This window comes from Indicator indicator, chromosome 12 (genome assembly GCF_027791375.1).
Source record: "Indicator indicator isolate 239-I01 chromosome 12, UM_Iind_1.1, whole genome shotgun sequence".
Taxonomy (NCBI): domain Eukaryota; kingdom Metazoa; phylum Chordata; class Aves; order Piciformes; family Indicatoridae; genus Indicator; species Indicator indicator.
In genome coordinates this window covers 8,829,409-8,841,813 of record NC_072021.1, presented here as the reverse complement: position 1 = coordinate 8,841,813, position 12,405 = coordinate 8,829,409, and positions in this window count along the sequence as shown.

Here is a 12,405-nt window from a genome sequence, read left to right as displayed (position 1 = left end):
TCCTGTGCTTTTGCTGAGGTCTTCGGATGGATATTGCTAAACCTTGCCTCAAATTCTCCTCCTTGAAAGTGGTGTAGTAGTGTTTGTCTAAAGCAGAACTGAAAGAGAACAGAAAATACATTGTCTAATCTTCTTTTTTAGGTTTCCCAAGAATTATAAACTCCTTTTGGTGCCTTCTTTGCTTTCTTTCAATGAAGTATTTAACACATTCAGACATTAGGAAGATTTCTTCTTGCTCATCTTCTTCCATTCTTTACATAGTTGCCCACAGCCCCACAAGGAGTCATTAATTCAAATTCTCTGGGTGCAGTGACTCTCTCTCTGTTTCCCTACTGCAGCCTATGTACAGTGTTGAGAGGAATCAGAGAGAGCCAAGAAGCAAATGAAGAGGTCTCTGCAAGAATGAAGTGTTGGACTGTACAAAGAAGCCCCGCGGTTTGCATTGCTCATCCTGATTTCCCAGGAGCCCTTGAGTGTCTTTGTTCTTTGACTTCTGACAAAGAGCTTCCATCCTGGTAAAATCATTTTACCTGTGAGCTGCAAGCCAGGCTTTGGGTCCCATTTACCTGCCTTTCCATTACACATTGCTCCTCTCCGTGCTCTGCCTCCAACAAACAGCTTTGGGGGGGTTTGCAGTGCTCCGTCCTCTTACCTCTGTGCCCAGCCTCCAGGACCTTCCACAACCTTCCACCATCTCTGGGATTCCCAGGGAGGAAAGCAGGCTCCATGTGGACAACACCCAGGTCCTTCTCACAAACAACAGCATCATAAATGCATTCCTGTTGATAGCAGTGAGGATGAGATCCCTGGAGAGGCCAGGCAAGGAAGGAGCCCAAAGCCCCCTCTCACCTCCTGCACTGCTGTGCCTGTACTAGGAACGAAGAACAGCTTCTGTTCCCCGAGCTGCCAATCACAGCCAGCTTCCTCAGTGGTAAAATTACTCTAAATAACAGAATTTCTCCTTAAGAGCACAAATGGGAAGTACATTAGGATACATAATTCACCAAGCATTTCAAGCTGTGAGCTCCCTGCCTCCTTAAGTCCACAAGTTTGCATGACTCACAGCCATCACACCTATGTTACATCTGCAGGCAGATACATGTTTTGCTGTGCCCAGTTCTTGCTCTGGTGTAAAAAATAAAGCTGTAAAATGGAAGGGGAACTTCTGTTTGCTCTCTTACACTTAATGCTGGGGGACCTAACATTGCCCCCAGTTTGCCCAGATATTGTATTGTTTGTGTTGGCCCTCCTCCAAGATTAACAGCATCACCTGTGCAGCTTTAACAGTCTAATCGTGCTAAATCTCTTTGTTTTCAAATTTGATTGTGCCTGATCTTCATTATTTTAATTGTTTAATGTATTATAATTAAGGCTCAATTAACTCTAACAGATTCCAATTCAGCCCAGCATCTTCACATCTGCCTGTGAGCTGCAGGAAACTCAAGACAAGCCAGGCTGAATCCATGCTGCCTTTTCAGTCCAGAGACTGAAAAAAACTATTTTTGCCACTGCCTTCTGTCTGACTGCAGGCAAGCTATCCATCTCTCTGTTTCTCCAAGGGATTCCAGCTTGCTGTGCTCACAGCCTAGCTGGATCTACAGCACGGGCTGACATCTCTGCATGGCAGTGTTATGGAACTGACAATAACAACCCCCAGCCCATCCCAGGGGCGGCTGTCTTCTGACTAGGACTGATCCTGCTGTACAGGAGCACAGGAAGGCAGACCATGAAGATGAAGACTTGTAAATGTGCATGTCATTTCAGAGGAAAATGGGAAACCTCCTTTTCCTCCCCACCTGCCTCACAGCAAGTTCTGGCAAGCTTTTGGCCCTTCCCAGAGGACAGGCTCTCTGCCGACATGGAGGGACACCTTCTACCTGCTGGGCATAGCACAGCCCCATTGGAGCCAAGCCAGCCACAGGCCTGCCCTCCAGACCCCCTGCACTGTCTCTGCAGTGCTGCACCTTCATTCTGCCTGCACCCAGGTTGCAGGAAGGATCTCTTTTTGCAGGAGCTTAAGCGTCAGTTTCTTCTTCTGAAGATGGAGCTGAGAGAAGAACAAGCAGATAGAATGTTTCCCTTTCAAACCTTCTCTTCCACATCACCTTAACCCAGCACTCACCCAGGGCACAGGGGACCCTGGTTCCATTCGCTCCTCCACCTGAGAGAAGGCAATCCCTTTTCTACAGGGCATACTCTGGCTATTAGGCTTCACAAGGAAACCTTTAGCTCCTGATAAAAATCTGTCATATTTGTCCAGAACATTGATGCTGAGAGCAATCACAGCCTGCTGGTCTGCTGGCCAGAGCTCGCAGCCAAGGGCAAGATCTGGTTCTGCTCCGTGCCTTGAGGACTGCTTCTGTGTCCTATCTGGTGATTAGCATCTGGGTAGAATAAATAAACTCAGAGTACCCTCCAAGGAGTATCAGGGCTCCCTAGCAGCTTCCTTGTAGCAAGAAGCAGTATGGTGTTGGACCGAAAACACCTAGAGATAACAAAACACCTAGAGATAACAAATCAGACCTTGACTTACTTCATAAAAAAACAAATGGGAAGAAACAAAGATATGCAGCAACCTGCCATTTCCATCTCCAGAAGGAAAGCACAGGCTGATACAAGAGATTCCCTTTGGCATCTCAGGCAGCCAGCTGCACAGGGTCACTGACTTGACAGCAATGAACACATGCTCAAAGGAAGGCACAACAGGTGTGGCACAGAAAGAGCTCAAGACTTGGGCCAGCCAAGATGCCCTCCACTAGGCTCCAGAACAAGCCCTCACTGGGACTGAGCCTCACACAAACACAGGTTTTGCAGTATCAGTGGGCTTGGGGCTCAGCAGCCAGCCTCCCCTCACAGTGTTTCATTCAGATTAGTTAATACCCTCCCCCAAAATACCCAAGAAAAACAATAGCTTGCTTAGGAAGCTCAGAGAAAATTATCTGTAGCAAACATGATACACAGAGTTTAGACTCTTAAACCTAGGAGCAAAATAAAGTGTGGGCCTCCTTTATTTGTAACTCCTTCTGAGGGTTTTGGGGTCTATACAAGCATTCAGCTAGAACACCTGTATTCAAAACAATATGCTGAGTATTCGTGCAGCTGAGGATGGAGATGCTTCTCCCCTCCCAAAGCACAGCACAGGACCATTTGCAGGTACAGCAACACCTCTGGGTTTGTCATTTATTTTCTCTGTGAAGAAAATGCACTTTGAAATTATGTGCAGGATGGATTCATAAATGGGAAGCAGTTTTCAGGGTGCTACAGCTGAAAAACTAAGGTGAGTGTTTGGGCCAGGTATTGTCACCCCCATCCCTGTGTGCTGAGGCAGTCCCCAGCTGGATACAAATCAGCTGATGACTCCTCTCTGATGTGTTGTCAGCAGAGCGGTTCTGACTCAGGTGAGCAGAACACTTCACACCCCAGTAGCCATGGCCACAGACTGGGAGGAACCCAGCAGCAGCTATTGTTGCCAAGGGAGAATTTGCCAGAGCAAGCAAGTAGGGAGTGCTGGGGAAGGGAGGAGCAGGACAAAGTCACCAGCAAGGCTGGTCTGAGGGAGGAAGATCACAGGGGCAGAGGGGTTTTGGGTTGGTGGCAAAGCACCAAGGTGTGGCAAAAGAGCACTTTAGTGCTGCTCATGTCTAAAGTGAGTGTATTGAAGAGCCCTCTGAGCATCCCTCAGCCTGTACTTGGAGCTGTGATGTGCTGGAGATACTTCAATTGTTCTGTGAATGTTGGGAGTGGTGCCAGGGACCACAGCAGCTGGGGGCAGGCCATGCCTAGCAAACTCCCAAATCCTCCTGGGAGTGGCAGGCTGCACAAGTGCCAGCAGCAGCTTCACTTACTGCTGAGGTACAGCTATGTCAGCTTGGCTTGCAACCTGAGAACCTGCAGGAGAAGCCCTGCCAGAGCTGGTGTCCAGCTGTTTGAGAGGCAGGTTTGGTATTGCAGATCAAGTGACAAGCTTAAAAGTTCCATCAGAAAGTGAGCTCCTAAGCATGGCTGCCTCAGCACTTGCTACCTGCAGGAGATGGAAAAAACAAATGGCTCAGGATCTTCCTGGTCAGTGCTGAGCAGCACACAGCACACCGACCCAGGCAGTTAAAGCTGCTCAGTGGAGTTCAGGGCATTTGAGAACTTCCTGCATGAGCATCAACCATAGCTCCAGCTGGACACTTCCCAGCCTCCACCTTGGTTTATAATCTGCTTATTAACACCCCTGCCCCCAGATGCCACCCCACATGCCCTCCAATAGTTGCAGGAAGTAGTACAGACCTTTCCATTCGTTAAGATCATCAGTGGTGTTCATCCTAGTAGTGATTTTATTCCTTCACTTTCTTCAGCCAAATTCTGAAGCTTCTTTTATAACACTCCTTCCTTTTTGTTTTTCACAGCAGGAAGAACATTTTCTACAGCAGGTGCTGGGGGCTATTTTTTTTTCCCTCAGATCTTGCCCCTCTGTCTGTTCTCACCCAACCTCACTTTCCAAGCCCTTTCCTTGTGTAAATCATCTTCTCTGAGAGCTGGCACTGTTACACATCTTGCCCTATGGCCCAGCAAGTCTTCCCGTGCGCTGTGGGCTCCACACACCTTCTTGCATTTGTGGGCATAAGCTGTAAGCAGCTCTGGTGGCAGTCTTTCTACTAAAGAAGAAGGAAGATGTCATTGTAAAAGCTGGAGTTGATCAACAAATCTGTTGGTAAAGCTCAGAGGAACTCAGAGCCCTCTGAAATTAGTCTGCTTCTGTTCTTGCTGCTTGTCGCACCAGGGAGCTCCTTTGGTTACAGTCCAGCTGCACTCTGAATTAGTCCAGACAAAAGCCTGCCAGGTTTGGGAAAACAAAAAAGTTTAACTGAGAAGTGAGACATTAACTATTTGAGAGATATTAACATCCATAAACTTGGCAGTCTCCTTCAGCAAGTTAACTGATTCTTACTGAAACCTCATTTTCAAGGGAAGCAATAAAGAGCCCAGAAGTTGGTGAAAAAAGCAAACTTGCACTGTGAGATCTCAGACCTGGGGGGTCAGAAACATTTCCTCTATACTTAGGTTTCAAATGGTGAGAAAGATTGACTCAGTCACTCTGACCCTGGTTTGCAAGCAACAGGGAGGACCTCAGCCCCTTCTTTGGCCTCAAGTTTTCCATGGGGCCACAGGCAAACTGTGTGGACATCTGCCTGAGCCTCGTCCCTGCAGAGCCTTGTCCCACAGGACTGGCTGTAGATGTTCCTTGGCTGCTGACCTTTCATCGACTGTAAAGCTGTAACTTGGCCACACTGCAAGCTCTCCCACTAACTTTATACTTCCTGGGGCTTATCTATTATGCAAAAGCAGACAAGTTGCACAGGCTGGGAAGCTGTGCAGAAGAGCAGCTCTTGTCACAGCCCAGTGCTATGCATATGTGTGTGTTTTGTTTTGACATCAGCACAGCTGTGTCCTCTTCAGATAATGGACCAGGGAAGAACTACTAACACTTTCCCTGCTAGAGAAGGTGTGCAGCCTGAGGAAGAACTTGACATAAAAGACTGAAAGGAGACAAGGCCTTTTAATTAGCTTCTTCAGCTAAGCTAATTGGATAAATACACAACACTTCCTTAGAGTAACACAGACACCGTGGGACAGCTGTAAGCCTTCACACCTTACAGCAATATTCAAACAACACTGCACTGTTGGGCTGGTGATGCTATTTGAAATATGTGTATAGGCTAAAATAAAAATAATTATCATTTGCTTAATCCTAGCATCTATCTTTGTTTAAACTAGATTCACTAGTTTCACCACACAACAGCTGGGTCCTTCAAACATTAGGCAGTTGGCAGGAGGGTATAATAATAATCCACAAATGTTTGATGAATACAAATATGAGAGCAGGAGATTCTCCAGGCAGGATGGGAAGGGCTCAGCACCAATTAGTTGTGTTACAGCTATTGACACGAGCAGATCCTAACAGCCTGGTTGAACTTTTTGGATGAAGCAACAGCCATTAGTTGGCTCCCACCAGGGTATATCTGAGACCTCGTTAGGAAATCAGGCAGCATTCTTAGACCAATTCAGTTAGAGGAATTGATGCTGAGCCAGGAGAGCAACGGGGATACAAAGATAGTAGCAACTCTGGAGATTCTAGGAGGAAAAGAGTTGCTCAGGGTGGGAAGGAGGAAGCAGAGGCAGGGCAAGAGAATCACGTTGCTCTGCAAGAAACAAACCAATCAAGGTGAAGTTTGATCGATTGTTTTCATGAATTCCTGCTCTTTGTCTCCTAAAACCTCTGCCATAGCCCCATGGTCTCTTCTGAAACCCACTCTCCACGTAGGACACATGCTAAGCTCCATCAGATATCCTTGTGCATACTCTGGCAGGCTGGCAGCCCTCCACTGCTCAGGCCTCCACCTGCCTTCTCCACAGAGCAGGCATTTAGTGACAAGCTTTGTCCTCTGTCCTCTCAGTTATCCTGAGATTTCAGCTCATCTTTCAAAATGTGGTTGGAATTAAGTCCCAAAGTTTTTAAAGGGAATTACTGACTGTACAGAGGGATGAACACCACAATCTCATAACCCTCATCCCAAAGGCAACCAGGCTAAAAAAAAAAAAATGCCAGTTTTTAATTTCTGATCCTTCTCATGCCAAATGTTGTCTAACATTTCAGCAGCAATCTGTGGCCCTGAGAGCCTCTCTTAATATCCTATCAAGAATACAAAATAAATTGTGATAAATGTAGACAGTATAAAATAAAATGAGTTGAAAATTGGTTGCTGGGATGCGAAACTGAAGTTGACAGGCAGTTGTGAGGGAACTTGCAAGAAAATGCTTATTTTATATTATTTCTTTGGGGCTTAGCAGCCTGGAGCTGTCAAGATGGTTTTGCACACGCTCAGCAGCAAAACCAAAGGAACTGAGTGATTTTACCAGTGGAAAATGTAAGTTCCTACAGCATTAACTAAACCTTCAAGACTGGAAATGTTGTTAATGCCTGTAAGTTGAATAAAGTTCTTTAAATACCTATTTAGGGGCCAAGGTCCCCCTTGTAGAACTACACTTCAGTAGCCTGTTATGATAAATTTACCAAGGGCTTGTGAAAATCTAAATACAATATATCAGGAAGTTGCTCTTCATTCATGCCTCTGCTGAACCAGTCAAATACCAGTAAGAGGCTAACAAGATTTTTCTACTCTAGGAATTGACATTTCTTAGCCCACTTCATAAAATTGCCTTCAAGGTGCTACCTCGCTCCATTTTTAATTCCAAACCATCTTCTCATTCAGAATGAACTGTGCTAAGAATTCCTTGGGTTACCTTATGAAAACACAGGGTCAATACGTTCCCCACTGGCCCTTGCAGTGGCAAATGTTCACAGTGCTCTGTAGCAGCCTCACTAGCTGATTTTTGAGGTCCTCCAGAAAGCCTTAGGGTGTACCCTAGGAAACTGGTCACTTGCATTTACCATTTTGTTTCTAGTGTCTTCAACTCTAACAGCTCTGGTATATTTCTAAAGAACGTAAAGAGAATAAATGATGTATCAGTTAAAAAGAAGAGAGAAGGTCAGGATAAATGCATACAAGACAAGAAGCTCTGGAATCGAGCCACGGGATTGATTTGAAACAAGACATCACGGAGCCTTTTTCCTGACAGTCAACATTAAAGTAACATTAGCTAGTAAGTGCAAATCAATAAAAAATAAGTCCCAAAATAAACCACAGCAGGTATGATAGGATGATGGTAGTCTCAAGCTTGATTCAAGACACCCTGTCTGTCTTCGATCTCACTCTTTAATCATTCTCTTGCTCACTCAAGAGCAATGAACACAAGCTAAAAACAATTGTAAGTTCCCAAGCAGCCATTGGGCTGCTATTTCAAAAATAAAATAACTGTTTTCACCTCTAAACCAACAGAATGACTCCAGATTCAGTAACTTGCAGGGTAACTTGGGATGAGGATGAGAGCAGTGCATGCTTAATTGATCCGCAGGACCCCAAGCTCACTGCAGCTCACACTTGCAGCCCCAGGGCAGCCACATCCAGCCCCTGCTGCCCACTGCCCAACCAGCTCCACACAGCCAGGGCAATGCTCACCCATTGCAGCACCACCCATCCTGCTCCCTGCAGGCAGAAAGGGGGAAGAAAACATCTGAGGGATGCTCTGTCAGTGTGCTTTTGGAACACAGGAACACCTCAGCACTGGGCAAGCATTTGGGAATAAGAGTACAATGAACTCCTGCAGTGGGTTGAAATTTACCCCTCCCCCCAACTAATTTGGAGAAAATACTCCCAAAATAAAATTGCCAGACCAGCTCAGTTGGAAAGCAAATGAAGCTATATTTACAAGCAAAGCTAAAATCTAGAAATATGGAATGCAATGAATATGTACAAAATATACAATATGTGCATATATTTACAATTGATAAACAACACAAGAACCCCCCTGGATAAAACCTGGGGGCTACTAATAGCTTCCCCCTCCCTGCTCCCTTTCCCCACCTTATACAAGGAAAAAGAGAGAGAGTAGAGCAGAGAGTAGCTTGTCAGTACTTAGCCACAACAAACACACACAGCCAAGGTCAGCAACAGCCAAGCAGAAGCACCCAGCTGGTATCTGCTAGAGCAAAGAAGCTGAAAAGAGAGAAAGAGTTTATACAACTAACTTAATGTTAGCTATCAGACCAATGGGATTATTTAGACCTTATCATTATTTTTCTCTTGCATCCAATGGTAATTTATTTACATTCTATCACTTTCTATTCAGTCTGTGGAAATTTTTCCTATGCCTAAAACTGCCACAACTCCAAATATACAAACCCTAGAGGTAACACTTGCAGGCCCCTGTCCAGCTAAGTGCTTTCAAACACTCACATTAAATCTCCTTTTTGTAGCTGATGCTGGGGGGAGTTCAACAAATTTCTTCCTTTCTGATGACTGCAGCAGCATCCCTAAAATGCTCAAAATAGTCTGACTAATCAACCTTACTCAAGAGTGATGAACTTGGTTCTTCCGTGCTGCTTTTGAGTCTGCATCTAATATTGTAAAATCAGCTCAGGTGCAGAAACAAATTGAATTTTCTCTGGTAGATGCACCCAAAGGACTGCCAGAGTGCCTGTTTTCCAAATGAGCTGTTGGCAGTTCAAGAGTTGGCATACTTCACCATTCAGTGTGTCACTAACACACTTGAACACTACAAGGAAAGGAACCAGCTGAGATCTGTGTTCATACCTACACACACCACAGCCTTGTCACTCACCCCCCCCAACCCCACCTGCCAGCTAATTGCTTACTGCAGCTTCCCCCAGTCCTTCAAGCGTGGCCAGGTCCTGATGTTCTCCCTCATCTCATACACTAAATATCAGAAATAAGAGTCCTTGAGATTATACCCAGCTCTCAGTGACACCTTCCACGCCTTCCAGGAGCTTTGTCTAGCCAAGGCAGCACAGCAGCTGGCTTCCTTGCTCAGGAAGGTCAGCAGGAAGCAAAGAGCAGTGCTGATTTTTCTGCATCATTTGGGGACAAGTTTGGTGACTGAAGTTGCTGTTTTGCATTGCTTTTTTTCCCCCATAGTCTGTGAACACAATACCTCACAATTCATCACCTCTGTGCCATTTATTTGGTGGGTACCCTCACATGCTTCTTGGATAGTTGTCACTTTGGTGACAAGATGTTTGCAGACACATTTTATTTGGGGATGAAAATGGCCTTTTTACTGACAGGTGCATCTGAGAAATCACCACCGGGGACACTTCCACCAATGAACTACTCTCCTACAGACATCCTTAAAACAGTCCCTATCTACAATCATTTGAGGACTTGAATACAAGGATTACTCACTCAAGACTCTCTGGTGCTTTGATTCTTCAGCCACAGGTGTCAGCTTTTATAAAGCTGTGCTGTGGACAGACAGGTGAGAAGGTTCTAAGGACATCATTGATTAGGCAGAGAAAAAGGCCATGTGAGATCCAGCAGCTCTAACTACTTCCCACTCAGTGATGGAAAATAGCAGCCTTATTCACTTTATATGTTTTATCACTGGCACCTGACAGGGAAGTAGAATTTGACTCATTTTAGACCACTGGGGTTAAAAAAAAGAAAAAAAAAAGGACAAAAAAAGCCCCAAAATCTAAAATGCATCCATCTTTCACTGAAAACTCTCAGTCAAGTCAACTTACAAGAGTGTCCAGAGGAGAAAGGGTCCTCAAGGAGAGGAAGGATTTCATTCCCTTGTGCAAAGCTTGAGGTTTGGCTTGTGAATCACAGGCTATGGCCAAGGAAAGAAGTAAAGACAGCTAAGACATACTCCTAAAAGTGTCAATAAATGTTTTAGTGCAGAAAGGTGGCAACACTCAGACAACCTTGCTTTGCTAAGTGGGGGGCAAGAAGCTGAAAGCCCTCCAGAAGCATCAAAAATGCTGACCCTGCCTTGCTACCCACCCAGTTGAGATGGGTATGGTTGAGCACAGGGAAGAACTAAGCACTTACAGGAGAAAGGGTGAGAGGGAAGGAGAAAGAGCTAAATGCTGTGTTAGAGGGAGAATAAAAGATATCTGAGGGAATTTTCTCCCCCATCCCCACCCCTCTTCCCTCTCTCACTTAAGGAAGTAAAGGACATAAATAAACACACATCTAGCTATTTGTAGATGCAAATGTGACCAGCTCTCCAGTAAATTAGTTTTTGCTCCTAGCTGCTGAGGAGCAGCCTGACAGTGTGAGATAGTGAAAGTGCAAGTCATCCAGCAAGGAGCTGCATGGAGAGCAGCACACAGCATGCTGGCAAGAAAAGGGAAGCTGCTCACAGCCTGCCTGTTCTTAAAGCCTGTGGGTTTAGGGGACCAAGTTCCCCAGTCAAAACTGCAATAAGCAAGACAAAATAAAACATTCCAGACCAGGGGAAAAGTGCAGGAAACACCAGAACAGAAGAGAGCAGGAGAGCATCTGCTCAAGAGATGGCATCTGCAGAGGTGAGTAACAGATAATTCCTTGGATCTGTTTCAAATGGCAGCATTCAGGAAATCCAGAGGAGTGGAAATGGGGCTTGGGGAAAAAAAAAAAAAAAAAAAGCCCACTTAAAGGGCAATGAGTTCAGCTTCTTATTGCCACATGGGGCGGTCAGCACACAAAACACCATGTGCAGTTGGTGTTGTTGCAGGAGACATTCCATTCGCTCCGAACCCGAAGGATGGAAAGGACCAAATGGAAAGGCTGGTGTTTGCCTTCCACAAACCCACCAGCACTGCCTGCAGCACTGCAGCCTACTTCACAAGAGCTGCCCCTCTATTTCCTGCAACTATCAAGAAGCAATGCATACCCGTGCTGCAGCTGACCATGTCCACTCTGGATCCTTTAGGCACTTTTCATCATTATTATTTTTCCTGTATCAGTCAAATTCCCATCGTGTTACCACAAAATATTTCAGTACCTCTAAAACCCTATAGCCTACATTTGGGTGGATGCCATTTTTAAGAGACTTTTCTACAAAATAAAGGTTTAAAGCTTATGTTAAAAATGAACTCTGTAACATAACTTGAAGCAAGTTGCAGCAAATGCTGTGCCATCATACCATCTGTGTTCAGGCACAGCTCTCCAGCTCTCCTCCTATTGCTTCCTAAAGTGGAAAATAATGGTAAAAAATAAAAACAGAGAAGATGAAGCAGCATTGTGTGTTGGAATACACGATGAACCTGAGCCTTACTGTGCTTGCATCAAAACCCAGCTCCTCTGTGTCTGTATAGCCCAACAAGGCATCGCTGGGGAAGTAAAAAGAAAGGTTATTTCCTTCTTCACATTTAAAGGGAGCAGTTGTGATGTTCTCACCTGACACAGCTAGTGAATTTTGGTGAGCTTTGCTCTGCCCAGTATTGCCCACTTTGTGGGGTTTTAGCTATATTCCTGCAGCACTCCACAGAAATGCTGTGTCCAGCAGGAGCAGGGAGGTGTTTGTCCCCTTGTACTCAGCTCTGGGCAGGCCACACTTGAGTATTGTATCCAATTTTGGGTACCTCAATACAGGAGAGATGTGGGGGTGCTGGAGCCTGTGCAAATGAGGGCAACAAATCTGTGAAGGGCCTGGAGAATAAATCTGATGAGGAGCAACTGACGGAGCTGGGGCTGGTTAGTTTGGAAAAGAGGAGGCTGAGGGGAGACCTCATTGCTGTCTACAACTGCTTGAAAGGAGGTTGTGGAGAGGCTGCTGCTGGTCTCTTCTCACAGGTAATTAGTGATAGAACAAAAGGGAATGGCCTCAAGCTGTGACTGGGTAGGTTTAGTCTGGACATTACGAAAAAGATTTTCCCAGCAAGAGTTGTCAGGGACTGGAATGTGCCGCCCAGGGAGGTGGTAGAGTCACCAACCCTTTGGATGTGGTGCTTGGGGATATGCTTTAGGGGTTAACTTTGCAGAGCAGGGTTCTTGGTTGGACTTGGTGATCCTG